The 26,504-nt window shown below is 46.9% G+C and overlaps 1 long non-coding RNA gene across 1 annotated transcript; it reads right to left on the bottom strand.

Moving 5' to 3' along the window:
* Positions 1-218: 218 nt before the first annotated feature.
* LOC141375585 (uncharacterized) lies at positions 219-8,003 on the bottom strand. Its single transcript, XR_012384137.1, has 4 exons — positions 7,885-8,003; positions 2,380-2,434; positions 2,069-2,326; positions 219-1,971 (listed from the first exon to the last, which is right to left on the bottom strand). It is a non-coding gene; the product is annotated as an uncharacterized lncRNA (long non-coding RNA).
* Between the last annotated feature and the right edge of the window lie 18,501 nt (positions 8,004-26,504).

Here is a 26,504-nt window from a genome sequence, read left to right on the forward strand (position 1 = left end):
AACCGCCTAGCAACATCTTAGCAACCACCATTTCTTACCTTTCCAGTGCTATTGCCCAGTTTAGTACCATTTTGTACCCCATCGATTTGCCACGCAAACCCCATTCACATTTCCTTTAGGAAATGTACAATTCTAGTTAATGGGGTTTGCCATAGGCAAAGTCCATTCTTACTATTGTGCCTGGTTTATTATTCTTCTTCTTCTTCTTCTTCCTTCTTCCGTCCTATTTTTCGGCGCGTAACTAGTCCCGCAGCTTTCGTCCCAGACCCTTGAAAGTGGGCTCAAATCGTGCGGTCTTATCGGGAATGGTGTGCTATGACTTTTATAAGGGGTGGGGGGTTTTTTGGCCCCGCAGGGGCCAAAAAACCCCCCCAAAATTCCCATAGACTTAACATTGAGCCGAACTTTGACGGATCACAGCGCCGAGTGTGAATTTCATAGAAATATGGGATTCACCACATCTGTAGGGGGTTGCAGCCTAAGTGAGAACATACCTCGCAAGGGGGTATAAGTTGCACCCCTGGGGCTCTAGGTCGTCCCAAAGTGCTCCCATTGACTTACATTGGCCCCATTGACTCCCATTCATTTTTCTAGAAGAGCACTAAACGCGCCGCGAAATGGGACGACCTTTAAAGCGTCATAGCGCCAAGTGTGAAATTCGTAGAAATATGGGACTCGCAACATCTGTAGGGGGTTGCAGCCTGTATGAGAACATACCCCGAAAAGGGGTATAAGTTGTACCCCTGGGGTGCTAGGACGTCCCAAAGGGGTCCCCATTGACTTTACATGGCCCATTGACTCCCATTCATTTCTTGACTCACATGTCAATCACAGTACATAGCAGTGTCATACAGACTAGGGGGTTGGCTAACTTGACTGAGGCAACCAATCAGCATCTCAATATGATTTTGAAGCTCACAAGCCACGCCCTCCCAAACCATTTAAAGACCCTTAATAACTGCCCCATTGACTTAACATGGGGTGGGGCGTCCCATTGCACATCCCATTGACTTCCATTATAAAGGTCACACATCTATAACATTACATAGGAGTGTCATAGAGACATGGGGGTGGGCTCATTTGACTCAGGCAACCAATCAGCATCACTATATGATAATGAAGCTCACAAGCCACGCCCCCAAATTGATCCCATAGACTTCTATTATAATTGGGCTAGATGCATATCTTTGCATTGCAGTGTCATATAGGCTTAGGGGTTGGCCCATTGGACCCAGACAACCAATGAGCATCTCAATATGGTAATGAAGCTCACAAGCCACGCCCCCAAACTGGTCCCATAGACTGCCATTATAACTGGCCTACATGCATATCTTTGCTTAGCAGTGTCCTATTGACTTGGGGGATGGCTCATTTGACTTGGACAGCCAACCACATTCAAGTTCACTCTGTAACCTCGCCCATAGCAACAAAACAGAGTACCCTAGCAACCGTTCATCAACAGCTATATCTCAGCATCGGAACATCGTAGAGACTTGGGGATTGGCTCGTTTGACTCATGCTAGCAAACGGAACTTCCTATATGCTACACATGCTAGCAGTGACTAGCTACATGCTAATATTGACTAGCCATGTACTGTAACTTGCTACAAATGCTCACTAAGTATAAATATTTCATCAGGCATGTATGTGAGGCTTGCCTAGTAACCACCCAGGGTAGCCTAGCAACTGCCTAGCAACCACCCAAATTACCCTAGCAACCGCCTAGCAACCACCTAGCAACCGCCTAGTAACGCCTTAGTAAGGGCCTAGCGACCACTCAGGACACCCTAGCAACCGCCTAGCAACGCCTTAGCAACCACTCAGAATACCCTAGCAACCACCTAGCAACACCTTAGCAACCACCTAGCAACCACTTAGGACACCTTAGCAACCGCCTAGCAACACCTTAGCAACCACCTAGCAACCACTCAGAACACCCTAGCAACCACCTAGCAACACCTTAGCAACCACCTAGCAACCACTCAGGATACCCTAGCAACCACCTAGCAACACCTTAGCAACCACCTAGCAACCACTCAGGACACCCTAGCAACCGCCTAGCAACCACTTAGAATACCCTAGCAACCACCTAGCAACACCTTAGCAACCACCTAGCAACCACTTAGGACACCCTAGCAACCGCCTAGCAACGCCTTAGCAACCACTTAGAATACCCTAGCAACCACCTAGCAACACCTTAGCAACCGCCTAACAACCACTCAGAACACCCTAGCAACCGCCTAGCAACACCTTAGCAACCACTTAGCAACCACTCAGAACACCCTAGCAACCGCCTAGCAACCACCTAGCAACCACTCAGAACACCCTAGCAACCACCTAGCAACACCTTAGCAACCACCTAGCAACCACTTAGGACACCTTAGCAACCGCCTAGCAACACCTTAGCAACCACCTAGCAACCACTTAGAACACCCTAGCAACCACCTAGCAACACCTTAGCAACCACCTAACCACTTAGAACACCCTTGCAACCGCCTAGCAACACCATAGCAACCACCTAGCAACCACTCAGAACACCCTAGCAGGCAAAAAAAATACATTGTACCCCATCGATTTGCCACGCAAACCCCATTCACATTTCCTTTAGGAAATGTACAATTCTAGTGTTACTATTACTGTTCACTTTTTCAATCCTTCGGCGCGCAACTCCAGCCGCATTTTTTACACTAGAATGATGAGTGAGGTGTCAAATCGACCGGCCTGTTGAGGAGAGGTGTGCTATGATTTTTCAAAGAGGGTGAGGGTACACTGCCTCCATGAGGGGCAAGAAAGTAACCCCCAAAATCCCCATAGACTTAACATGGACACAAAATGGCTGACATTGATATCTAGATTAGAGAGTCGTAGAAGCTTGGGAGTGGGCTCATTTTACTCCGTCTATCAAGTCGGTATTAAGTAGTGACATAACAAATTTGTAGACACTCCCTAGCAACCACTTTAGGCCCCCTAACAACCATATAACAACATAAACAAGCCATATTTTAGCACAGGAATATCGTAGAAAGACAGGGTTTGGGTTCTTTTGATGCAGGTTGATCAAATCTCTATCGTCTTCACCTATTACAAAGGCGTTGCCACACCCTAGCAACCATTTACATTACCCTAGCAACCACATAAACACATGAATTTAACCATTTCTCCGCATTTACTGCAATTTTGCCCAGTTTAGTACCATTTTGTACCCCATCGATTTGCCACGCAAACCCCATTCACATTTCCTTTAGGAAATGTACAATTCTAGTTAATGGGGTTTGCCTTAGGCAAAGTCCATTCTTACTATTGTGGTTTATTATTATAATTATTATTCTTCTTCCGTACGTTTTTTCGGCGCGTAACTAGTCCCGCAGCTTTCGTCCCAGACCCTTGAAAGTGGGGTCAAATCGTGCGGTCTTATCGGGAATGGTGTGCTATGACTTTTATAAGGGGTGGGGGGTTTTTTGGCCCCGCAGGGGCCAAAAAACCCCCCCAAAAATCCCATAGACTTAACATTGAGCCGAACTTTGACGAATTACAGCGCCGAGTGTGAATTTCAGAGAAATATGGGATTCACAGCATCTGTAGGGGGTTGCAGCCTAAGTAAGAACATACCTCGCAAGGGGGTAAAAGTTGCACCCCTGGGGCTCTAGGACGTCCCAAAGTGCTCCCATTGACTAACATGGGCCCCATTGACTCCCATTCATTTTTCTAGAACAGCACTAACGCCCCCGCGAAATGGGACGACCTTTAAAGCGTCATAGCGCCAAGTGTGAAATTCGTAGAAATATGGGATTCGCAACATCTGTAGGGGGTTGCAGCCTGTATGAGAACATACCCCCAAAGGGGGTATAAGTTGTACCCCTGGGGTGCTAGGACGTCCCAAAGGGGTCCCCATTGACTTTACATGGCCCATTGACTCCCATTCATTTCTTGACTCGCATGTCAATCACATTACATAGCAGTGTCATACAGACTTGGGGGTTGCCTTACTTGACTGAGGCAACCAATCAGCATCTCAATATGATTTTGAAGCTCACAAGCCACGCCCCCCCAAACCACTTAAAGACCCTTAATAAGTGCCCCATTGACTTAACATGGGGTGGGATGTCCCATTGCAGATCCCATTGACTTCCATTATAAAGGTCACACATCTATAACATTACATAGGAGTGTCATAGAGACAAGGGGGTGGGCTCATCTGACTCAGACAACCAATCAGCATCTCAATATGATAATGAAGCTCATAAGCCACGCCCCCAAACTGGTCCCATAGACTGCCATTATAACTGCCCTACATGCATATCTTTGCTTAGCAGTGTCCTATTGGCTTGGGGGATGGCTCATCTGACTCAGACAACCAATGAGCATCTCAATATGATAATGAATCTCACAAGCCACGCCCCCAAACTGGTCCCATAGACCGCCATTATAACTGGCCTACATGCATATCTTTGCTTGGCAGTGTCCTATTGACTTGGGGGTTGGCTCATTTGACTTGGACAGCCAACCACATTCAAGTTCACTCTGTAACCTCGCCCATAGCAACAAAACAGAGTACCCTAGCAACCATTCATCAACAGCTATATCTCGGCATCAGAACATCGTAGAGACTTGGGGATTGGCTCGTTTGACTCATGCTAGCAAACGGAACTTCCTATATGCTACACATGCTAGCAGTGACTAGCTACATGCTAATATTGACTAGCCAAGTACTATAACTTGCTAGAAATGCTCACTAAGTATAAATATTTCATCAGGCATGTATGTGAGGCTTGCCTAGTAACCACCCAGGGTACCCTAGCAACTGCCTAGCAACCACCCAAATTACCCTAGCAACCGCCTAGCAACCGCCTAGCAACCACATAGCAACCGCCTAGTAACGCCTTAGTAAAGGCCTAGCGACCACTCAGGACACCCTAGCAACCGCCTAGCAACGCCTTAGCAACCACTTAGAATACCCTAGCAACCACCTAGCAACACCTTAGCAACCACCTAGCAACCACTTAGCAACCACTCAGAACACCCTAGCAACCACCTAGCAACACCTTAGCAACCACCTAGCAACCACTCAGGACACCCTAGCAACCGCCTAGCAACACCTTAGCAACCACCTAGCAACCACTTAGGACACCTTAGCAACCGCCTAGCAACACCTTAGCAACCGCCTAGCAACCACTCAGAACACCCTAGCAACCACCTAGCAACACCTTAGCAACCACCTATCAACACCTTAGCAACCACCTAGCAACCACTCAGGACACCCTAGCAACCGCCTAGCAACACCTTAGCAACCACCTAGCAACCACTTAGGACACCTTAGCAACCGCCTAGCAACACCTTAGCAACCGTCTAGCAACCACTCAGAACATCCTAGCAAGCACCTAGCAACACCTTAGCAACCACCTAGCAACCAGTCAGGACACCTTAGCAACCGCCTAGCAACACCTTAGCAACCGCCTAGCAACCACTCAGAACACCCTAGCAACCACCTAGCAACCACTCAGGACACCCTAGCAACATCTTAGCAACCACTATTTCTTACCTTTCCAGTGCTATTGCCCAGTTTAGTACCATTTTGTACCCCATCGATTTGCCACGCAAACCCCATTCACATTTCCTTTAGGAAATGTACAATTCTAGTTAATGGGGTTTGCCATAGGCAAAGTCCATTCTTACTATTGTGGTTTATTATTCTTCTTCCTTCTTCTTCTTCTTCTTCTTCTTCCGTACACTTTTTCGGCGCGTAACTAGTCCCGCAGCTTTCGTCCCAGACCCTTGAAAGTGGGCTCAAATCGTGCGGCTTTATCGGGAATGGTGTGCTATGACTTTTGTAAGGGGTGGGTGGTTTTGGGGCCCCGCAGGGGCCCCAAAACCACCCCCCAAAACGCATTGACTCAACATTACGCCCAACTTTGACAGATTATAGCGCCAAGTGTGAAATTCATAGAAATATGGGATTCACAGCATCTGTAGGGGGTTGCAGCCTAAGTGAGAACATACCCCGCAAGGGGGTATAAGTTGCACCCCTGGGGCTCTAGGACGTCCCAAAGTGCTCCCATTGACTTACATGGGCCCATTGACTCCCATTCATTTTCTAGACACTCGTAGATACTATTCCCGGAAATCGCCGTAGCGCCAACAGTGAATATCGTAGAGACATGGGATTCGCGACATCTCGAAAGGGTTATAGGAGGCTTCAAACCACACCCCGAAAGGCGGTAAATGTTGTACCCCTGGGGAGCTAGGACGTCCCAAAGTCTCCATTGACTTTACATGGAGCCGAACTTTGACGAATCACAGCGCCGAGTGTGAATTTCACAGAAATATGGGATTCACAACATCTGTAGGGGGTTGCAGCCTAAGTGAGAACATACCCTGAAAGGGGGTATAGGTTGTACCCCTGGGGTGGTAGGACGTCCCAAAAGGGTTCCCATTGACTTTACATTGCCCATTGACTCCCATTCATTACATTGACTCCCATTATAAATGTCATATGTCAATCAAAGTACAGCACTGTCATACAGACTTGGGGGTTGGCTTATTTGACTAGGGCAACCAATCAGCATCTCATTATGATTTTGAAGCTCACAGGCCACGCCCCCCCAAACCACTTAAAGACCCTTAATAAGTGCCCCATTGACTTAACATGGGGTGGGATGTCCCATTGCAGATCCCATTGACTTCCATTATAAAGGTCACACATCTATAACATTACATAGGAGTGTCATAGAGACATGGGGGTGGGCTCATCTGACTCAGACAACCAATCAGCATCTCAATATGATAATGAAGCTCACAAGCCACGCCCCCAAACTGGTCCCATAGACTGCCATTATAACTGCCCTACATGCATATCTTTGCTTAGCAGTGTCCTATTGGCTTGGGGGATGGCTCATCTGACTCAGACAACCAATGAGCATCTCAATATGATAATGAATCTCACAAGCCACGCCCCCAAACTGGTCCCATAGACTGCCATTATAACTGCCCGACATGCATATCTTTGCTTAGCAGTGTCCTATTAACTTGGGGTTTGGCTCATTTGACTTGGACAGCCAACCACATTCAAGTTCACTCTGCAACCTCGCCCATAGCAACAAAACAGAGTACCCTAGCAACCATTCATCAACAGCTATATCTCAGCATCGGAACATCGTAGAGACTTGGGGATTGGCTCATTTGAGTCATGCTAGCAAACGGAACTTCCTATATGCTACACATGCTAGCAGTGACTAGCTACATGCTAATATTGACTAGCCATGTACTGTAACTTGCTAGAAATGCTTACTAAGTATAAATATTTCATCAGGCAAGTATGTGAGGCTTGCCTAGTAACCACCCAGGGTACCCTAGCAACTGCCTAGCAACCACCCAAATTACCCTAGCAACCGCCTACCAACCACCTAGCAACCGCCTAGTAACGCCTTAGTAAGGGCCTAGCGACCACTCAGGACACCCTAGCAACGCCTTAGCAACCACTCAGAATACCCTAGCAACCACCTAGCAACACCTTAGCAACCACCTAGCAACCACTCAGGACACCCTAGCAACCGCCTAGCAACACCTTAGCAACCACCTAGCAACCACTTAGGACACCCTAGCAACCGCCTAGCAACGCCTTAGCAACCACTTAGAATACCCTAGCAACCATCTAGCAACACCTTAGCAACCACCTAGCAACCACTTAGGACACCTTAGCAACCGCCTAGCAACACCTTAGCAACCACATAGCAACCACTCAGAACACCCTAGCAACCACCTAGCAACCACCTAGCAACCACTCAGGACACCCTAGCAACCGCCTAGCAACACCTTAGCAACCACTCAGAATACCCTAGCAACCGCCTAGCAACACCTTAGCAACCACCTAGCAACCACTCAGAACACCTTAGCAACCGCCTAGCAACACCTTAGCAACCACCTAGCAACCACTCACAACACCCTAGCAACCGCCTAGCAACGCCTTAGGAACCACCTAGTACCACTTAGGACATCTTAGCAACCGCCTAGCAACACCTTAGCAACCACCTAGCAACCACTTAGGACACCTTAGCAACCGCCTAGCAACACCTTAGCAACCACCTAGCAACCACTCAGGGCACCCTAGCACTGTTGCTAGCATGATGTTAGCAACTCGATTAGCATGTTGCTAGCATGATGCTAACACGATTAGCATCATGCTAGCTACATGCTAATTATGTTAGCATGATGCTAGCAACTCGATTAGCATGTTGCTAGCATGATGCTAACACGATTAGCATCATGCTAGCTACATGCTAATCATGTTAGCATGATGCTAGCAACTCGATTAGCATGTTGTTAGCAAGATGCTAACACGATTAGCATCATGCTAGCTACATGCTAATCATGTTAGCATGATGCTAGCAACTCGATTAGCATGTTGCTAGCATGATGCTAACACGATTAGCATCATGCTAATTACATGCGAATCATGTTAGCATGATGCTAGCAACTCGATTAGCATGTTGCTAGCATGATGCTAACACTATTAGTATCATGCTAGCTACATGCTAATCATATTAGCATGTTGCTAGAACCTCGATTACCATGTTGTTGCTTTTTGGCCAGTACAGTGATGCATTTTTTACCCCATCGATTTGCCACGCAAACCCCATTCACATTTCCTTTAGGAAATGTACAATTCTAGTTAATGGGGTTTGCCATAGGCAAAGTCCATTCTTACTATTGTGGTTTATTATTCTTCTTCCTTCTTCTTCTTCTTCTTCTTCTTCCGTACACTTTTTCGGCGCGTAACTAGTCCCGCAGCTTTCGTCCCAGACCCTTGAAAGTGGGCTCAAATCGTGCGGCTTTATCGGGAATGGTGTGCTATGACTTTTGTAAGGGGTGGGTGGTTTTGGGGCCCCGCAGGGGCCCCAAAACCACCCCCCAAAACGCATTGACTCAACATTACGCCCAACTTTGACAGATTATAGCGCCAAGTGTGAAATTCATAGAAATATGGGATTCACAGCATCTGTAGGGGGTTGCAGCCTAAGTGAGAACATACCCCGCAAGGGGGTATAAGTTGCACCCCTGGGGCTCTAGGACGTCCCAAAGTGCTCCCATTGACTTACATGGGCCCATTGACTCCCATTCATTTTCTAGACACTCGTAGATACTATTCCCGGAAATCGCCGTAGCGCCAACAGTGAATATCGTAGAGACATGGGATTCGCGACATCTCGAAAGGGTTATAGGAGGCTTCAAACCACACCCCGAAAGGCGGTAAATGTTGTACCCCTGGGGAGCTAGGACGTCCCAAAGTCTCCATTGACTTTACATGGAGCCGAACTTTGACGAATCACAGCGCCGAGTGTGAATTTCACAGAAATATGGGATTCACAACATCTGTAGGGGGTTGCAGCCTAAGTGAGAACATACCCTGAAAGGGGGTATAGGTTGTACCCCTGGGGTGGTAGGACGTCCCAAAAGGGTTCCCATTGACTTTACATTGCCCATTGACTCCCATTCATTACATTGACTCCCATTATAAATGTCATATGTCAATCAAAGTACAGCACTGTCATACAGACTTGGGGGTTGGCTTATTTGACTAGGGCAACCAATCAGCATCTCATTATGATTTTGAAGCTCACAGGCCACGCCCCCCCAAACCACTTAAAGACCCTTAATAAGTGCCCCATTGACTTAACATGGGGTGGGATGTCCCATTGCAGATCCCATTGACTTCCATTATAAAGGTCACACATCTATAACATTACATAGGAGTGTCATAGAGACATGGGGGTGGGCTCATCTGACTCAGACAACCAATCAGCATCTCAATATGATAATGAAGCTCACAAGCCACGCCCCCAAACTGGTCCCATAGACTGCCATTATAACTGCCCTACATGCATATCTTTGCTTAGCAGTGTCCTATTGGCTTGGGGGATGGCTCATCTGACTCAGACAACCAATGAGCATCTCAATATGATAATGAATCTCACAAGCCACGCCCCCAAACTGGTCCCATAGACTGCCATTATAACTGCCCGACATGCATATCTTTGCTTAGCAGTGTCCTATTAACTTGGGGTTTGGCTCATTTGACTTGGACAGCCAACCACATTCAAGTTCACTCTGCAACCTCGCCCATAGCAACAAAACAGAGTACCCTAGCAACCATTCATCAACAGCTATATCTCAGCATCGGAACATCGTAGAGACTTGGGGATTGGCTCATTTGAGTCATGCTAGCAAACGGAACTTCCTATATGCTACACATGCTAGCAGTGACTAGCTACATGCTAATATTGACTAGCCATGTACTGTAACTTGCTAGAAATGCTTACTAAGTATAAATATTTCATCAGGCAAGTATGTGAGGCTTGCCTAGTAACCACCCAGGGTACCCTAGCAACTGCCTAGCAACCACCCAAATTACCCTAGCAACCGCCTACCAACCACCTAGCAACCGCCTAGTAACGCCTTAGTAAGGGCCTAGCGACCACTCAGGACACCCTAGCAACGCCTTAGCAACCACTCAGAATACCCTAGCAACCACCTAGCAACACCTTAGCAACCACCTAGCAACCACTCAGGACACCCTAGCAACCGCCTAGCAACACCTTAGCAACCACCTAGCAACCACTTAGGACACCCTAGCAACCGCCTAGCAACGCCTTAGCAACCACTTAGAATACCCTAGCAACCATCTAGCAACACCTTAGCAACCACCTAGCAACCACTTAGGACACCTTAGCAACCGCCTAGCAACACCTTAGCAACCACATAGCAACCACTCAGAACACCCTAGCAACCACCTAGCAACCACCTAGCAACCACTCAGGACACCCTAGCAACCGCCTAGCAACACCTTAGCAACCACTCAGAATACCCTAGCAACCGCCTAGCAACACCTTAGCAACCACCTAGCAACCACTCAGAACACCTTAGCAACCGCCTAGCAACACCTTAGCAACCACCTAGCAACCACTCACAACACCCTAGCAACCGCCTAGCAACGCCTTAGGAACCACCTAGTACCACTTAGGACATCTTAGCAACCGCCTAGCAACACCTTAGCAACCACCTAGCAACCACTTAGGACACCTTAGCAACCGCCTAGCAACACCTTAGCAACCACCTAGCAACCACTCAGGGCACCCTAGCACTGTTGCTAGCATGATGTTAGCAACTCGATTAGCATGTTGCTAGCATGATGCTAACACGATTAGCATCATGCTAGCTACATGCTAATTATGTTAGCATGATGCTAGCAACTCGATTAGCATGTTGCTAGCATGATGCTAACACGATTAGCATCATGCTAGCTACATGCTAATCATGTTAGCATGATGCTAGCAACTCGATTAGCATGTTGTTAGCAAGATGCTAACACGATTAGCATCATGCTAGCTACATGCTAATCATGTTAGCATGATGCTAGCAACTCGATTAGCATGTTGCTAGCATGATGCTAACACGATTAGCATCATGCTAATTACATGCGAATCATGTTAGCATGATGCTAGCAACTCGATTAGCATGTTGCTAGCATGATGCTAACACTATTAGTATCATGCTAGCTACATGCTAATCATATTAGCATGTTGCTAGAACCTCGATTACCATGTTGTTGCTTTTTGGCCAGTACAGTGATGCATTTTTTACCCCATCGATTTGCCACGCAAACCCCATTCACATTTCCTTTAGGAAATGTACAATTCTAGTTAATGGGGTTTGCCATAGGCAAAGTCCATTCTTACTATTGTGGTTTATTATTCTTCTTCCTTCTTCTTCTTCTTCTTCCTTCTTCCGTCCTATTTTTCGGCGCGTAACTAGTCCCGCAGCTTTCGTCCCAGACCCTTGAAAGTGGGCTCAAATCGTGCGGTCTTATCGGGAATGGTGTGCTATGACTTTTATAAGGGGTGGGGGTTTTTTTGGCCCCGCAGGGGCCAAAAAACCCCCCCAAAAATCCCATAGACTTAACATTGAGCCGAACTTTGACAAATCACAGCGCCGAGTGTGAATTTCATAGAAATATGGGATTCACAGCATCTGTAGGGGGTTGCAGCCTAAGTGAGAACATACCCCGCAAGGGGTTTTAGGTTGCACCCCTGGGGCTCTAGGACGTCCCAAAGTGGTCCCCATTGACTTACATTGGCCCATTGACTCCCATTCATTTTCTAGACACTCGTAAGATACTATTCCCGGAAATCGCCGTAGCGCCAACAGTGAAATTCGTAGAGACATGGGATTCGCGACATCTCGAGAGGGTTATAGGAGGCTTCAACCCACACCCCGAAAGGCGGTAAATGTTGTACCCCTGGGGAGCTAGGACGTCCCAAAGTCTCCATTGACTTTACATGGAGCCGAACTTTGACGAATCACAGCGCAGAGTGTGAATTTCATAGAAATATGGGATTCACAACATCTGTAGGGGGTTGCAGCCTAAGTGAGAACATACCCTGAAAGGGGGTATAGGTTGTACCCCTGGGGTGCTAGGACGTCCCAAAAGGGTCCCCATTGACTTTACATTGCCCATTGACTCCCATTCATTACATTGACTCCCATTATAAATGTCATATGTCAATCAAAGTACATAGCAGTGTCATACTGACTTGGGGGTTGGCTTATTTGACTAAGGCAACCAATCAGCATCTCATTATGATATTTGAGCTCACAAGCCACGCCCCCCCAAACCACTTAAAGACCCTTAATAAGTGCCCCATTGACTTAACATGGGGTGGGATGTCCCATTGCACATCCCATTGACTTCCATTATAAATGTCACACATCAATAACATTACATAGGAGTGTCCTATTGACTTGGGGGATGGCTCATCTGACTCAGACAACCAATGAGCATCTCAATATGATAATGAAGCTCACAAGCCACGCCCCCAAACTGGTCCCATAGACTGCCATTATAACTGCCCTACATGCATATCTTTGCTTAGCAGTGTCCTATTGACTTGGGGGATGGCTCATCTGACTCAGACAACCAATGAGCATCTCAATATGATAATGAAGTTCACAAGCCACGCCCCCAAACTGGTCCCATAGACTGCCATTATAACTGGCCTATATGCATATCTTTGCTTAGCAGTGTCCAATTGACTTGGGGGTTGGCTCATTTGACTTGGACAGCCAACCACATTCAAGTTCACTCTGCAACCTCGCCCATAGCAACAAAACAGAGTACCCTAGCAACCGTTCATCAACAGCTATATCTCAGCATCGGAACATCGTAGAGACTTGGGGATTGGCTTGTTGGACTCATGCTAGCAAACGGAACTTCCTATATGCTACACATGCTAGCAGTGACTAGCTACATGCTAATATTGACTAGCCATGTACTGTAACTTGCTAGAAATGCTTACTAAGTATAAATATTTCATCAGGCATGTATGTGAGGCTTGCCTAGTAACCACCCAGGGTACCCTAGCAACTGCCTAGCAACCACCCAAATTACCCTAGCAACCGCCTAGCAACCACCTAGCAACCGCCTAGTAACGCCTTAGTAAGGGCCTAGTGACCACTCAGGACACCCTAGCAACCGCCTAGCAACGCCTTAGCAACCACTTAGAATACCCTAGCAACCACCTAGCAACACCTTAGCAACCATCTAGCAACCACTTAGGACACCTTAGCAACCGCCTAGCAACACCTTAGCAACCACCTAGCAACCACTCAGGACACCCTAGCAACCACCTAGCAACACCTTAGCAACCACCTAGCAACCACTCAGGACACCCTAGCAACCGCCTAGCAACACCTTAGCAACCACCTAGCAACCACTCAGGACACCTTAGCAACCACCTAGCAACGCCTTAGCAACCACCTAGCAACCACTTAGGACATCTTAGCAACCGCCTAGCAACACCTTAGCAACCACCTAGCAACCACTCAGGACACCATAGCAACCGCCTAGCAACACCTTAGCAACCACTCAGAATACCCTAGCAACCGCCTAGCAACGCCTTAGCAACCACTTAGAATACCCTAGCAACCACCTAGCAACACCTTAGCAACCACCTAGCAACCACTCAGAACACCCTAGCAACCGCCTAGCAACACCTTAGCAACCACCTATCAACCACTTAGGACACCTTAGCAACCACCTAGCAACACCTTAGCAACCACCTAGCAACCACTCAGAACACCCTAGCAACCGCCTAGCAACACCTTTGCAACCACTTAGCAACCACTCAGAAGACCCTAGCAACCACCTAGCAACCACTCAGGACACCCTAGCAACCGCCTAGCAACATCTTAGCTACCACCATTTCTTACCTTTCCAGTGCTATTGCCCAGTTTAGTACCAGTTTGTACCCCATCGATTTGCCACGCAAACCCCATTCACATTTCCTTTAGGAAATGTACAATTCTAGTTAATGGGGTTTGCCATAGGCAAAGTCCATTCTTACTATTGTGGTTTATTATTCTTCTTCCTTCTTCTTCTTCTTCTTCTTCTTCCGTACACTTTTTCGGCGCGTAACTAGTCCCGCAGCTTTCGTCCCAGACCCTTGAAAGTGGGCTCAAATCGTGCGGCTTTATCGGGAATGGTGTGCTATGACTTTTGTAAGGGGTGGGTGGTTTTGGGGCCCCGCAGGGGCCCCAAAACCACCCCCCAAAACGCATTGACTCAACATTACGCCCAACTTTGACAGATTATAGCGCCAAGTGTGAAATTCATAGAAATATGGGATTCACAGCATCTGTAGGGGGTTGCAGCCTAAGTGAGAACATACCCCGCAAGGGGGTATAAGTTGCACCCCTGGGGCTCTAGGACGTCCCAAAGTGCTCCCATTGACTTACATGGGCCCATTGACTCCCATTCATTTTCTAGACACTCGTAGATACTATTCCCGGAAATCGCCGTAGCGCCAACAGTGAATATCGTAGAGACATGGGATTCGCGACATCTCGAAAGGGTTATAGGAGGCTTCAAACCACACCCCGAAAGGCGGTAAATGTTGTACCCCTGGGGAGCTAGGACGTCCCAAAGTCTCCATTGACTTTACATGGAGCCGAACTTTGACGAATCACAGCGCCGAGTGTGAATTTCACAGAAATATGGGATTCACAACATCTGTAGGGGGTTGCAGCCTAAGTGAGAACATACCCTGAAAGGGGGTATAGGTTGTACCCCTGGGGTGGTAGGACGTCCCAAAAGGGTTCCCATTGACTTTACATTGCCCATTGACTCCCATTCATTACATTGACTCCCATTATAAATGTCATATGTCAATCAAAGTACAGCACTGTCATACAGACTTGGGGGTTGGCTTATTTGACTAGGGCAACCAATCAGCATCTCATTATGATTTTGAAGCTCACAGGCCACGCCCCCCCAAACCACTTAAAGACCCTTAATAAGTGCCCCATTGACTTAACATGGGGTGGGATGTCCCATTGCAGATCCCATTGACTTCCATTATAAAGGTCACACATCTATAACATTACATAGGAGTGTCATAGAGACATGGGGGTGGGCTCATCTGACTCAGACAACCAATCAGCATCTCAATATGATAATGAAGCTCACAAGCCACGCCCCCAAACTGGTCCCATAGACTGCCATTATAACTGCCCTACATGCATATCTTTGCTTAGCAGTGTCCTATTGGCTTGGGGGATGGCTCATCTGACTCAGACAACCAATGAGCATCTCAATATGATAATGAATCTCACAAGCCACGCCCCCAAACTGGTCCCATAGACTGCCATTATAACTGCCCGACATGCATATCTTTGCTTAGCAGTGTCCTATTAACTTGGGGTTTGGCTCATTTGACTTGGACAGCCAACCACATTCAAGTTCACTCTGCAACCTCGCCCATAGCAACAAAACAGAGTACCCTAGCAACCATTCATCAACAGCTATATCTCAGCATCGGAACATCGTAGAGACTTGGGGATTGGCTCATTTGAGTCATGCTAGCAAACGGAACTTCCTATATGCTACACATGCTAGCAGTGACTAGCTACATGCTAATATTGACTAGCCATGTACTGTAACTTGCTAGAAATGCTTACTAAGTATAAATATTTCATCAGGCAAGTATGTGAGGCTTGCCTAGTAACCACCCAGGGTACCCTAGCAACTGCCTAGCAACCACCCAAATTACCCTAGCAACCGCCTACCAACCACCTAGCAACCGCCTAGTAACGCCTTAGTAAGGGCCTAGCGACCACTCAGGACACCCTAGCAACGCCTTAGCAACCACTCAGAATACCCTAGCAACCACCTAGCAACACCTTAGCAACCACCTAGCAACCACTCAGGACACCCTAGCAACCGCCTAGCAACACCTTAGCAACCACCTAGCAACCACTTAGGACACCCTAGCAACCGCCTAGCAACGCCTTAGCAACCACTTAGAATACCCTAGCAACCATCTAGCAACACCTTAGCAACCACCTAGCAACCACTTAGGACACCTTAGCAACCGCCTAGCAACACCTTAGCAACCACATAGCAACCACTCAGAACACCCTAGCAACCACCTAGCAACCACCTAGCAACCACTCAGGACACCCTAGCAACCGCCTAGCAACACCTTAGCAACCACTCAGAATACCCTAGCAACCGCCTAGCAACACCTTAGCAACCACCTAGCAACCACTCAGAACACCTTAGCAACCGCCTAGCAACACCTTAGCAACCACCTAGCAACCACTCACAACACCCTAGCAACCGCCTAGCAACGCCTTAGGAACCACCTAGTACCACTTAGGACATCTTAGCAACCGCCTAGCAACACCTTAGCAACCACCTAGCAACCACTTAGGACACCTTAGCAACCGCCTAGCAACACCTTAGCAACCACCTAGCAACCACTCAGGGCACCCTAGCACTGTTGCTAGCATGATGTTAGCAACTCGATTAGCATGTTGCTAGCATGATGCTAACACGATTAGCATCATGCTAGCTACATGCTAATTATGTTAGCATGATGCTAGCAACTCGATTAGCATGTTGCTAGCATGATGCTAACACGATTAGCATCATGCTAGCTACATGCTAATCATGTTAGCATGATGCTAGCAACTCGATTAGCATGTTGTTAGCAAGATGCTAACACGATTAGCATCATGCTAGCTACATGCTAATCATGTTAGCATGATGCTAGCAACTCGATTAGCATGTTGCTAGCATGATGCTAACACGATTAGCATCATGCTAATTACATGCGAATCATGTTAGCATGATGCTAGCAACTCGATTAGCATGTTGCTAGCATGATGCTAACACTATTAGTATCATGCTAGCTACATGCTAATCATATTAGCATGTTGCTAGAACCTCGATTACCATGTTGTTGCTTTTTGGCCAGTACAGTGATGCATTTTTTACCCCATCGATTTGCCACGCAAACCCCATTCACATTTCCTTTAGGAAATGTACAATTCTAGTTAATGGGGTTTGCCATAGGCAAAGTCCATTCTTACTATTGTGGTTTATTATTCTTCTTCCTTCTTCTTCTTCTTCTTCTTCTTCCGTACACTTTTTCGGCGCGTAACTAGTCCCGCAGCTTTCGTCCCAGACCCTTGAAAGTGGGCTCAAATCGTGCGGCTTTATCGGGAATGGTGTGCTATGACTTTTGTAAGGGGTGGGTGGTTTTGGGGCCCCGCAGGGGCCCCAAAACCACCCCCCAAAACGCATTGACTCAACATTACGCCCAACTTTGACAGATTATAGCGCCAAGTGTGAAATTCATAGAAATATGGGATTCACAGCATCTGTAGGGGGTTGCAGCCTAAGTGAGAACATACCCCGCAAGGGGGTATAAGTTGCACCCCTGGGGCTCTAGGACGTCCCAAAGTGCTCCCATTGACTTACATGGGCCCATTGACTCCCATTCATTTTCTAGACACTCGTAGATACTATTCCCGGAAATCGCCGTAGCGCCAACAGTGAATATCGTAGAGACATGGGATTCGCGACATCTCGAAAGGGTTATAGGAGGCTTCAAACCACACCCCGAAAGGCGGTAAATGTTGTACCCCTGGGGAGCTAGGACGTCCCAAAGTCTCCATTGACTTTACATGGAGCCGAACTTTGACGAATCACAGCGCCGAGTGTGAATTTCACAGAAATATGGGATTCACAACATCTGTAGGGGGTTGCAGCCTAAGTGAGAACATACCCTGAAAGGGGGTATAGGTTGTACCCCTGGGGTGGTAGGACGTCCCAAAAGGGTTCCCATTGACTTTACATTGCCCATTGACTCCCATTCATTACATTGACTCCCATTATAAATGTCATATGTCAATCAAAGTACAGCACTGTCATACAGACTTGGGGGTTGGCTTATTTGACTAGGGCAACCAATCAGCATCTCATTATGATTTTGAAGCTCACAGGCCACGCCCCCCCAAACCACTTAAAGACCCTTAATAAGTGCCCCATTGACTTAACATGGGGTGGGATGTCCCATTGCAGATCCCATTGACTTCCATTATAAAGGTCACACATCTATAACATTACATAGGAGTGTCATAGAGACATGGGGGTGGGCTCATCTGACTCAGACAACCAATCAGCATCTCAATATGATAATGAAGCTCACAAGCCACGCCCCCAAACTGGTCCCATAGACTGCCATTATAACTGCCCTACATGCATATCTTTGCTTAGCAGTGTCCTATTGGCTTGGGGGATGGCTCATCTGACTCAGACAACCAATGAGCATCTCAATATGATAATGAATCTCACAAGCCACGCCCCCAAACTGGTCCCATAGACTGCCATTATAACTGCCCGACATGCATATCTTTGCTTAGCAGTGTCCTATTAACTTGGGGTTTGGCTCATTTGACTTGGACAGCCAACCACATTCAAGTTCACTCTGCAACCTCGCCCATAGCAACAAAACAGAGTACCCTAGCAACCATTCATCAACAGCTATATCTCAGCATCGGAACATCGTAGAGACTTGGGGATTGGCTCATTTGAGTCATGCTAGCAAACGGAACTTCCTATATGCTACACATGCTAGCAGTGACTAGCTACATGCTAATATTGACTAGCCATGTACTGTAACTTGCTAGAAATGCTTACTAAGTATAAATATTTCATCAGGCAAGTATGTGAGGCTTGCCTAGTAACCACCCAGGGTACCCTAGCAACTGCCTAGCAACCACCCAAATTACCCTAGCAACCGCCTACCAACCACCTAGCAACCGCCTAGTAACGCCTTAGTAAGGGCCTAGCGACCACTCAGGACACCCTAGCAACGCCTTAGCAACCACTCAGAATACCCTAGCAACCACCTAGCAACACCTTAGCAACCACCTAGCAACCACTCAGGACACCCTAGCAACCGCCTAGCAACACCTTAGCAACCACCTAGCAACCACTTAGGACACCCTAGCAACCGCCTAGCAACGCCTTAGCAACCACTTAGAATACCCTAGCAACCATCTAGCAACACCTTAGCAACCACCTAGCAACCACTTAGGACACCTTAGCAACCGCCTAGCAACACCTTAGCAACCACATAGCAACCACTCAGAACACCCTAGCAACCACCTAGCAACCACCTAGCAACCACTCAGGACACCCTAGCAACCGCCTAGCAACACCTTAGCAACCACTCAGAATACCCTAGCAACCGCCTAGCAACACCTTAGCAACCACCTAGCAACCACTCAGAACACCTTAGCAACCGCCTAGCAACACCTTAGCAACCACCTAGCAACCACTCACAACACCCTAGCAACCGCCTAGCAACGCCTTAGGAACCACCTAGTACCACTTAGGACATCTTAGCAACCGCCTAGCAACACCTTAGCAACCACCTAGCAACCACTTAGGACACCTTAGCAACCGCCTAGCAACACCTTAGCAACCACCTAGCAACCACTCAGGGCACCCTAGCACTGTTGCTAGCATGATGTTAGCAACTCGATTAGCATGTTGCTAGCATGATGCTAACACGATTAGCATCATGCTAGCTACATGCTAATTATGTTAGCATGATGCTAGCAACTCGATTAGCATGTTGCTAGCATGATGCTAACACGATTAGCATCATGCTAGCTACATGCTAATCATGTTAGCATGATGCTAGCAACTCGATTAGCATGTTGTTAGCAAGATGCTAACACGATTAGCATCATGCTAGCTACATGCTAATCATGTTAGCATGATGCTAGCAACTCGATTAGCATGTTGCTAGCATGATGCTAACACGATTAGCATCATGCTAATTACATGCGAATCATGTTAGCATGATGCTAGCAACTCGATTAGCATGTTGCTAGCATGATGCTAACACTATTAGTATCATGCTAGCTACATGCTAATCATATTAGCATGTTGCTAGAACCTCGATTACCATGTTGTTGCTTTTTGGCCAGTACAGTGATGCATTTTTTACCCCATCGATTTGCCACGCAAACCCCATTCACATTTCCTTTAGGAAATGTACAATTCTAGTGTTACTATTACTGTTCACTTTTTCAATCCTTCGGCGCGCAACTCCGGCCGCATTTTTTGCCCTAGAATGATGAGTGAGGTGTCAAATCGACCGGCCTGTTGAGGAGAGGTGTGCTATGATTTTTCAAAGAGGGTGGGGGTACACTGCCCCCATGAGGGGCAAGAAAGTAACCCCCAAAATCCCCATAGACTTAACATGGACACAAAATGGCTGACATCGATATCTAGATTACAGAGTCGTAGAAGCTTGGGAGTGGGCTCATTTTACTCCGCCTATCAAGTCGGTATTAAGTACTGACATAACAAATTTGTAGACACTCCCTAGCAACCACTTTAGGCCCCCTAACAACCATATAACAACATAAACAAGCCATATTTTAGCACAGGAATATCGTAGAAAGACAGGGTTTGGGTTCTTTTGATGCAGGTTAATCAAATCTGTATTGTCTTCACCTATTACAGAGGCGTTGCCACACCCTAGCAACCATTTACATTACCCTAGCAACCACATAAACATATGAATTTGACCATTTCTTACCTTTCCAGTGCTATTGCCCAGTTTAGTACCATTTTGTACCCCATCGATTTGCCACGCAAACCCCATTCACATTTCCTTTAGGAAATGTACAATTCTAGTGTTACTATTACTGTTCACTTTTTCAAAACTTCGGCGCGGAACTCCGCCCGCATTTTTTGCCCTAGAATGATGAGTGAGGTGTCAAATCGACCGGCCTGTTAAGGAAAGGTGTGCTATGATTTTTCAAAGAGGGTGGGGGTACACTGCCCCCATCAGGGGCAAGAAAGTAACCCCCAAAATCCCCATAGACTTAACATGGACACAAAATGGCTGACATTGATATCTAGATTAGAGAGTCGTAGAAGCTTGGGAGTGGGCTCATTTTACTCCGCCTATCAAGTCGGTATTAAGTAATGACATAGCAAATTTGTAGATACTCCCTAGCAACCACTTTAGGCCCCCTAACAACCATATAACAACATAAACAAGCCATATTTTAGCGCAGGAATATCGTAGAAAGACAGGGTTTGGGTTCTTTTGATGCAGGTTGATCAAATCTCTATTGTCTTCACCTATTACAAAGGCGTTGCCACACCCTAGCAACCATTTACATTACCCTAGCAACCACATAAACACATGAATTTAACCATTTCTCCACATTTTCTGCTATTTTGCCCAGTTTAGTAGCATTTTGTACCCCATCGATTTGCCACGCAAACCCCATTCACATTTCCTTTAGGAAATGTACAATTCTAGTTAATGGGGTTTGCCATAGGCAAAGTCCATTCTTACTATTGTGGTTTATTATTCTTCTTCCTTCTTCTTCTTCTTCTTCTTCTTCCGTACACTTTTTCGGCGCGTAACTAGTCCCGCAGCTTTCGTCCCAGACCCTTGAAAGTGGGCTCAAATCGTGCGGCTTTATCGGGAATGGTGTGCTATGACTTTTGTAAGGGGTGGGTGGTTTTGGGGCCCCGCAGGGGCCCCAAAACCACCCCCCAAAACGCATTGACTCAACATTACGCCCAACTTTGACAGATTATAGCGCCAAGTGTGAAATTCATAGAAATATGGGATTCACAGCATCTGTAGGGGGTTGCAGCCTAAGTGAGAACATACCCCGCAAGGGGGTATAAGTTGCACCCCTGGGGCTCTAGGACGTCCCAAAGTGCTCCCATTGACTTACATGGGCCCATTGACTCCCATTCATTTTCTAGACACTCGTAGATACTATTCCCGGAAATCGCCGTAGCGCCAACAGTGAATATCGTAGAGACATGGGATTCGCGACATCTCGAAAGGGTTATAGGAGGCTTCAAACCACACCCCGAAAGGCGGTAAATGTTGTACCCCTGGGGAGCTAGGACGTCCCAAAGTCTCCATTGACTTTACATGGAGCCGAACTTTGACGAATCACAGCGCCGAGTGTGAATTTCACAGAAATATGGGATTCACAACATCTGTAGGGGGTTGCAGCCTAAGTGAGAACATACCCTGAAAGGGGGTATAGGTTGTACCCCTGGGGTGGTAGGACGTCCCAAAAGGGTTCCCATTGACTTTACATTGCCCATTGACTCCCATTCATTACATTGACTCCCATTATAAATGTCATATGTCAATCAAAGTACAGCACTGTCATACAGACTTGGGGGTTGGCTTATTTGACTAGGGCAACCAATCAGCATCTCATTATGATTTTGAAGCTCACAGGCCACGCCCCCCCAAACCACTTAAAGACCCTTAATAAGTGCCCCATTGACTTAACATGGGGTGGGATGTCCCATTGCAGATCCCATTGACTTCCATTATAAAGGTCACACATCTATAACATTACATAGGAGTGTCATAGAGACATGGGGGTGGGCTCATCTGACTCAGACAACCAATCAGCATCTCAATATGATAATGAAGCTCACAAGCCACGCCCCCAAACTGGTCCCATAGACTGCCATTATAACTGCCCTACATGCATATCTTTGCTTAGCAGTGTCCTATTGGCTTGGGGGATGGCTCATCTGACTCAGACAACCAATGAGCATCTCAATATGATAATGAATCTCACAAGCCACGCCCCCAAACTGGTCCCATAGACTGCCATTATAACTGCCCGACATGCATATCTTTGCTTAGCAGTGTCCTATTAACTTGGGGTTTGGCTCATTTGACTTGGACAGCCAACCACATTCAAGTTCACTCTGCAACCTCGCCCATAGCAACAAAACAGAGTACCCTAGCAACCATTCATCAACAGCTATATCTCAGCATCGGAACATCGTAGAGACTTGGGGATTGGCTCATTTGAGTCATGCTAGCAAACGGAACTTCCTATATGCTACACATGCTAGCAGTGACTAGCTACATGCTAATATTGACTAGCCATGTACTGTAACTTGCTAGAAATGCTTACTAAGTATAAATATTTCATCAGGCAAGTATGTGAGGCTTGCCTAGTAACCACCCAGGGTACCCTAGCAACTGCCTAGCAACCACCCAAATTACCCTAGCAACCGCCTACCAACCACCTAGCAACCGCCTAGTAACGCCTTAGTAAGGGCCTAGCGACCACTCAGGACACCCTAGCAACGCCTTAGCAACCACTCAGAATACCCTAGCAACCACCTAGCAACACCTTAGCAACCACCTAGCAACCACTCAGGACACCCTAGCAACCGCCTAGCAACACCTTAGCAACCACCTAGCAACCACTTAGGACACCCTAGCAACCGCCTAGCAACGCCTTAGCAACCACTTAGAATACCCTAGCAACCATCTAGCAACACCTTAGCAACCACCTAGCAACCACTTAGGACACCTTAGCAACCGCCTAGCAACACCTTAGCAACCACATAGCAACCACTCAGAACACCCTAGCAACCACCTAGCAACCACTCAGGACACCCTAGCAACCGCCTAGCAACACCTTAGCAACCACTCAGAATACCCTAGCAACCGCCTAGCAACACCTTAGCAACCACCTAGCAACCACTCAGAACACCTTAGCAACCGCCTAGCAACACCTTAGCAACCACCTAGCAACCACTCACAACACCCTAGCAACCGCCTAGCAACGCCTTAGGAACCACCTAGTACCACTTAGGACATCTTAGCAACCGCCTAGCAACACCTTAGCAACCACCTAGCAACCACTTAGGACACCTTAGCAACCGCCTAGCAACACCTTAGCAACCACCTAGCAACCACTCAGGGCACCCTAGCACTGTTGCTAGCATGATGTTAGCAACTCGATTAGCATGTTGCTAGCATGATGCTAACACGATTAGCATCATGCTAGCTACATGCTAATTATGTTAGCATGATGCTAGCAACTCGATTAGCATGTTGCTAGCATGATGCTAACACGATTAGCATCATGCTAGCTACATGCTAATCATGTTAGCATGATGCTAGCAACTCGATTAGCATGTTGTTAGCAAGATGCTAACACGATTAGCATCATGCTAGCTACATGCTAATCATGTTAGCATGATGCTAGCAACTCGATTAGCATGTTGCTAGCATGATGCTAACACGATTAGCATCATGCTAATTACATGCGAATCATGTTAGCATGATGCTAGCAACTCGATTAGCATGTTGCTAGCATGATGCTAACACTATTAGTATCATGCTAGCTACATGCTAATCATATTAGCATGTTGCTAGAACCTCGATTACCATGTTGTTGCTTTTTGGCCAGTACAGTGATGCATTTTTTACCCCATCGATTTGCCACGCAAACCCCATTCACATTTCCTTTAGGAAATGTACAATTCTAGTGTTACTATTACTGTTCACTTTTTCAAAATTTCGGCGCGCAACTCCGGCCGCATTTTTTGCCCTAGAATGATGAATGAGGTGTCAAATCGACCGGCCTGTTGAGGAGAGGTGTGCTATGATTTTTCAAAGACGGTGGGGGTACACTGCCCCCATGAGGGGCAAGAAAGTAACCCCCAAAATCCCCATAGACTTAACATGGACACAAAATGGCTGACATTGATATCTAGATTAGAGAGTCGTAGAAGCTTGGGAGTGGGCTCGTTTTACTCCGCCTATCAAGTCGGTATTAAGTAGTGACATAACAAATTTGTAGACACTCCCTAGCAACCACTTTAGGCCCCCTAACAACCATATAACAACATAAACAAGCCATATTTTAGCACAGGAATATCGTAGAAAGACAGGGTTTGGGTTCTTTTGATGCAGGTTGATCAAATCTCTATTGTCTTCACCTATTACAAAGGCGTTGCCACACCCTAGCAACCATTTACATTACCCTAGCAACCACATAAACACATGAATTTGACCATTTCTTACCTTTCCAGTGCTATTGCACAGTTTAGTACCATTTTGTACCCCATCGATTTGCCACGCAAACCCCATTCACATTTCCTTTAGGAAATGTACAATTCTAGTTAATGGGGTTTGCCATAGGCAAAGTCCATTCTTACTATTGTGGTTTATTATTAATGGGGTTTGCCTTAGGCAAAGTCCATTCTTACTATTGTGGTTTATTATTCTGTCTTCTTCTTCTTCTTCCGTACACTTTTTCGGCGCGTAACTAGTCCCGCAGCTTTCGTCCCAGACCCTTGAAAGTGGGCTCAAATCGTGCGGCTTTATCGGGAATGGTGTGCTATGACTTTTATAAGGGGTGGGTGGTTTTGGGGCCCCGCAGGGGCCCCAAAACCACCCCCCAAAACGCATTGACTCAACATTACGCCCAACTTTGACACATTATAGCGCCAAGTGTGAAATTCATAGAAATATGGGATTCACAGCATCTGTAGAGGGTTGCAGCCTAAGTAAGAACATACCCCGCAAGGGGGTATAAGTTGTACCCCTGGGGCTCTAGGACGTCCCAAAGTTTTCCCATTGACTTACATGGGCCCCATTGACTCCCATTCATTTTTCTAGAACAGCACTAACGCCCCCGCGAAATGGGACGACCTTTAAAGCGTTATAGCGCCAAGTGTGAAATTCGTAGAAATATGGGATTCGCAACATCTGTAGGGGGTTGCAGCCTGTATGAGAACATACCCCAAAAAGGGGTATAAGTTGTACCCCTGGGGTGCTAGGACGTCCCAAAGGGGTCCCCATTGACTTTACATGGCCCATTGACTCCCATTCATTTCTTGACTCACATGTCAATCACATTACATAGCAGTGTCATACAGACTTGGGGGTTGCCTTACTTGGCTGAGGCAACCAATCAGCATCTCAATATGATTTTGAAGCTCACAAGCCACGCCCCCCCAAACCATTTAAAGACCCTTAATAACTGCCCCATTGACTTAACATGGGGTGGGATGTCCCATTGCACATCCCATTGACTTCCATTATAAAGGTCACACATCTATAACATTACATAGGAGTGTCATAGAGACATGGGGGTGGGCTCATTTGACTCAGGCAACCAATCAGCATCACTATATGATAATGAAGCTCACAAGCCACGCCCCCAAATTGATCCCATAGACTTCTATTATAATTGGGCTAGATGCATATCTTTGCATTGCAGTGTCATATAGGCTTTGGGGTTGGCCCATTGGACCCAGACAACCAATGAGCATCTCAATATGG

This window comes from Danio rerio, chromosome 8 (assembly GCF_049306965.1).
Source record: "Danio rerio strain Tuebingen ecotype United States chromosome 8, GRCz12tu, whole genome shotgun sequence".
NCBI lineage: Eukaryota > Metazoa > Chordata > Actinopteri > Cypriniformes > Danionidae > Danio > Danio rerio.